Source organism: Oxyura jamaicensis, chromosome 3 (assembly GCF_011077185.1).
Source record: "Oxyura jamaicensis isolate SHBP4307 breed ruddy duck chromosome 3, BPBGC_Ojam_1.0, whole genome shotgun sequence".
NCBI classification, from domain to species: Eukaryota; Metazoa; Chordata; class Aves; order Anseriformes; family Anatidae; genus Oxyura; species Oxyura jamaicensis.
Window position 1 is genome coordinate 86,338,339 of NC_048895.1, and position 6,022 is coordinate 86,344,360.

Below are 6,022 nucleotides of genomic sequence, written 5' to 3' on the forward strand. Positions count from 1 at the left end.
AGGTCAGGACTGTGAGAGACAAGGGATGTGAGATCCAGGAATCCATGTCCACAGCCAAGGACAACAGCAGTCCTCTCTTGAGTAATACTTCTCAGGGGCAGGAGACCTGTGCAGTCCTTCATTTTCTGGTGGATAATTAGGGACAGATCACAGGCACTGCAAATGTATCTATGAATTCTGCTCCTGGTTATGGCTGGATTTTTTCTGCAGCAACAGCATGCTTTGGCAGAAAATTCAGCATGGTTGTGGGGAGATGGGTGTGGACCAGGGTCCTTATGGAGAACACACGGGCATATATGGTGAGTTAAAGGACTGGTGTGAAAGAGTGGATGTGATGTGTCACAGAAAAACTAAGACCATACATAGGGATCCACATATGGTGACCGCAGATGAAATCTCAAATATGGATAGTTGTAGGTATTGCCTGTTTTTATAAATAGCCCTCATTCTCCACAGAGTTTATTTTCTGAGAAAGCTAATGGAGTCATCTTTAGCCTAACCTGCTATTATATTATTATATCAATGCTGTGTCATATTACTAAGAAAAAGTTTTGAATAAAAGAATGAACAAAGATTTTGAGCAAATCCTAAATAACTTAAATTATCTGATAATTGGTGAGTTATGTGTAAATTAAAATTTGAAAATACCACTTTAAAAAATGTACATAGCAACATTTTTCCACTATTACTATTTAGTGGGAATAACTATCTCTTTGGGGGAAAATCTAATGGAATGTGGCTGGAAATTAAGGTGTGAATTGTTCTCAGTGGGCAATAATGCAATGAAAAACACAACATAATTTCTACAGAGTTGTGGTTTTGTGTAAACATATCAGTATTAAAAGATCAGTATTCACTTTTCTTCCTTAGGCAGCCATATAGGAGTGTAATCAGTATTTCCAAATACAAGTAATTTTCTTATATAAATAAGTTTGGTAAAAGAAAAATGCTCTGTACTAGGAGCAACAGGGTGGGAGCCCAGGGCAAGGGAAGCATTCAGTAGGTATTGTCTCTCTGAAATTTATGCTCCTTGGGACTAAGAGAAAGGAAAACCTACTAAAGAATATATAAAATATAATGCTTCAATAAATAGTGAATACAATAAAACAAATTCCAGACAACTGACTCATTTTGAACTGTGAACCCTAAGAGTTTCTATGCCTTCTTCTGCCCTCTGAGCACAGACACTATGAGTTGGAGACATGCTGACTCACACTAGCATGTATGTAAGCTTGTGACTTGTGTAGTCAAACTGAGGAGGATAAGAAGAGAAAATTCATTATAAGAAACTGGTGAAGGGGATTTTCCTAAAATTAGGCCTAGCTTACGTGATCCAAAAAATATTCTTCTTACACTTTGAAAAATGGTTGAACTCTCCTTTTTGAGAGAAAAGAAAAATTACTAATCACTAAAAAAAATCTGAAAGACCATTTCCTTTACAATAAATAAACAAAAAAGCAAACAGATCATTCTCTATATCTTAGAGATTTCAAGCAGAGGAATGTCTTTAGGTATATCTAAGGGATCAGGGGACAGAAGCTACACTTTTATTAGTAATTAACAAAAATGAAATGGTGCAGGTTCAAGCACTGATTCAGAAACATCCATGCTGTTTGGATAATATACTGGTATCCATTGGTAGAAATTTATCTGGCACAGTTTTAATGTGTGAGCACAGCTTGGAGGACAGAATGTATCACTGTCTGATTTAAACAGACTTTATGGTCAAGGCCATTCTGTTTTAGAAAAGGAGATAATTTATTCATACCTACCGACCTACCACAGAAGTAGATTGAGCCAGTCTAATTTTCTTGGCCTGGCTCTGACCTCACACTGAAGACAGTATTCCTACCATGTTATACAATACAGACTGTATTCCCAAGCGCAACTGAATCTGTACTTACTAAAAGCATCTATTTCCATGTTGGGCAACGAGGTGTCTTCATCAAACAAGCATGTAATGAACTGAAGGATCTGCTTCTTAAATTTTCATACAGAAATGGAAGACATTTAGTTCTGTTTCAGGAACTGATCTTCCTCCCTTGTCTCGGTGTATGTGGCCTAACTGAAAGAAGGAAGGGCAGGCTGACCTTGATTTTGTGCTTTATTTGAGTTTTATTTATATTTCCTCATAATAGAAGAAATGCTCTTTAAGCAATTTAGTTATGTCTTTTATGGAATATAAAGCAGGAAAGTGTTGCAATATTGAAGAAGGAAATAAAAGTTTCATATGAACTATTGCACCAGTGTTAGATACGTACTATTATATCTGCAAATCTTCTAGAACCGCAGATGACATAAACATCCACCACACCGCATTTCATAATACTTTATTAGTATGCTCGGTGCCTTAAGAGCACTTAAGGTTAACAGAGGAGACCTACAGTCCATTAACTGGGTCTGAAAATAATTTAAGACCATTTCCATTGGCCTGCCTCATGCAAGATGTTACAGATTCTGTCTTGGCCTTTCACTAACTCCTTTCTGAAATTGTATGGCTCAAGTTGTCTGCAGATTGAAAAGTGTTTTAAAATATAAATTTAAAATATGAAAAGGAAGACAATGTCCATGACTTTGCAACACCTAAACCTCCCATCAAAACCATAATTTTAAAAAATCTAATAAATAAATACCTTTTTAAACATTGAACTTCTCCCTTTGTGCAAATGAATGTTATAATTTGTGAACTCCTGAAACAGATTCCTCTAATTTCATATATTACATGTTCTCAAGACAGTGATGAATGAAATTAATGTCAGACAATCCTTCAAAAGAGAAAGATTTATTGAGTTTTTAACTAGAATCAGTCTCTCTTACAAAAGAAAATTTAGATGCTTCAGCTTTCTGAAATTCACCACTGTTTTTAGAAATTTATTTCTTAACGTTTGCCAGGATATATGTGGTCATGTCACAAACCTTCCAATATATGACATCTGTTTACATCATAGTGTGCATGCTGTAGTCTAGATGTACTGCATGAAAATATACATTTTAATGTGTTAAATTATTTCAGCTGTTCTAATGCCAATTTTTTCTCCATTTAAGTACTCTGAAGAACATAAAAAAAGTTTAGTTCTCTTTTTAATTAGTAGAGTTCCAGCTAGTTAAATCATAAGAAAAATACATACAAGCTTTATATTGCCTAAAGATTGTTTCAATTAAATGAGTCATCTATTACAATTTACATTTCATACCAAGAACATACTAAAAGGATACATACTTTTTTTTCTAAACTTTTTTACTTTTTTTTTTTTTTTTCCTATTCTATGCCAGAATATTTTTCTGCAGTAAGGCCAAGATCCTGAAAGATATTTAGACACGTAAGATTTTGGCTCCTATTGAGTCTTAGTTATATAGGACCCTGATACCTATTTGCCATTTCAGCTTTACCTAAAGATATAGAATCATAGAATATCCCGAGTTGGAAGGGACCCATAAGGATCATCAAGTCCAACTCCTTGCACTGCACAGGTCTACCCAAAAGTTTAGACCATGTGACTTAGTGCACAGTCCAATCTCTTCTTGAATTCAGACAGGCTCAGTGAAGTGACTACTTCACTGGGGAGCCTGTTCCAGTGCGCAACCACCCTCTCAGTGAAAAATCTCCTCCTGATATCTAGTCTGAACTTCCCCTGCCTCAGCTTCACCCCATTCCCGCAGGTCCTATCACTGGTGTTTATGGAGAATAGGTCTCCTGCCTCTCCACTCCCCCTCAAGAGGAAGTTGTAGACTGCGATGAAGTCCCCCCTCAGCCTCCTCTTCTCTAGGCTGAACAGGCCCAGTGACCTCAGCCGCTCATCATACGTCATCCCCTCAGGCCCTTCACCATCTTCATTGCCCTCCTCTGGACACTCTCCAACAGCTGAATGTCCTTTTTGTACTGTGGTGCCCAGAACTGCACACAGTACTCAATATCACACAATACACATTCACTTGTAACATGAGTTTTGCTCTGATCACTCTTAGGTCTCTTTTAGTAACTTAGTTTCCCACAGAGAAAGAAAGGTTAGAAAACATATGAAAAGACACAGCTGTGTCACTAATTAGTAGTAAAACATTAGTCTCTGTTGAGATTAAATATTTTTCAATTCTACTCACTACAAAAATACTGAAGTAGAAGTGATATTATATATATACAATAGAGATTACTTGAGATGTGGAAAAGTAGGTGCATTCTAAAGCTAACTTACACAGAGAATATGTACCATTTAAATTAATTAAATAAATCTAGCAAAATAAACTGCTGTTTTTTGAAGTCTTGCTGCTGGTAAAGAAATCCTTCCACACAGTTATGGGAAGAATCACAGAATGGTTGAGGTTGAAAGGGACCTCTGGAGGTATTCTTATCTAACCTCCCTGCTTATAGAGTCACCCTGAGACTGTTGCCCTGTGTTATGGGTCTCAGATGAGTGAATACATTTCCTTGGTCATAACTATATTTCCACTCAGAATGTTTACTCGATGCATGTAAGTTAACATGAAGGAGAATCCAGGAAGTTTCACAACTCTGATACAGTACAACTAGAACAAATGAGATTTACAGGAGAGTTGGATGAAAGTTGTTCTACCTATAAACCCACACCAGATATTGGCTTTTAAATATTTTGTGGTTTCACCATCTAGTAAAGTATTACTTGTTGATAATGCTTTCCTGAATTCTACTCAGATTACAGTAAAGTGACAGACATGGAAACAACAAAAATGCTTTTTCTCATTGTCTGTTCTATGGAGATCTTGTAGAAAGACAAACAGACAGACAAACATGTTTCAAATTGCTTTGGAAATGGTAATTTGGAAAGTATTGTAGCTATTCCTTTCTGAACGTTAATTAATCATATTTCTAATGAATCAAAGGTCTCTAAAGAAGTGGCTCTCACTACATAGAAATTTTAAAATGTGTTCTTGTGATTTATTATCCAGAATGCACTAAAGACAATTCCTGTTAATGAGCAGAAATGTTTCATGTCATTGTGGCACTGTGATTGTGTAATACTTAGCAAATACTTGAACATCAACTTGTTATCGTTCATCCAAACCTAGGATTAGTGTGATCCAAAACAGATGAATGTGGAAAACAGCTACTGTTTTAAATAGTTCACTTGTACATTTTCCAGACAGAAGACAAACTAGCTATAAATCACTGTTGGCTAGTTTAATGTGGCTTTCAGAGTCCCATCAGTGTAAAACCAAATTCTGGAATCATTAGAATGTAATATTTTCCATGGGTGTGGTGCTAACACAGCCAAAGGGATAGGGAAGCGCACATTATATGCTGTTTTAAGAATTATTGCAGATGATTCCCATGTTTACTAGAATGTGAAGTATGTGATTTGTTAAAAAGAACATGATTGCTTCCTCTTGAAAAGAACTTTATAAAGTAGTTTCCCCTATACCATTAAGTATTATATTGTCATGTATACTATGTGGTAGTTCTGGAAAGAAGGCTGTTGTGCTTATGCAGTGGATAACAGAAAACATTAGAAGAAAAATCCATCTAGCTCATTATCTGGTCTCCAGCAACAGTATCTAGTCTTCCTGCTTAGAAGAGACAAGAATGGTGCAAACACAGAATGATGCTTCCATTAATATTCTCTTAGGAGTGACAAATATTTATCACTCAAGATCTTCCACTTCAATGAAGTAAAAATTCATATTAAAATGCCTTTGTTCACTCTCTGTAGAAGATTAAACAGTGATCTATGATGACACATGAACTTAAGTGATATCCCAGAACTCAAGACATTTCTTCCCACAGGCAACATTCAGAGTTTATGTTCAGCCTTCTATTATTTTGTCATGACAAAGTGGATGAAGAGTATAAGTCTGCCACTGTCTGTGATTGAATCTCCTTGTTCCAGCTATAGATTCTCTGAAGAAGTCTTTGGTTACACATACACTAAAATTGGAATGCTACAGCGAAGATGGCATGGCCCCTTTGCGAATTCGTGAAGCGTTCCATATTTTTGGGGGAGGGTCTGTGCCTCCTGCAGCTTTGTCATTCTGCTTTTTTAACAAATCTTAT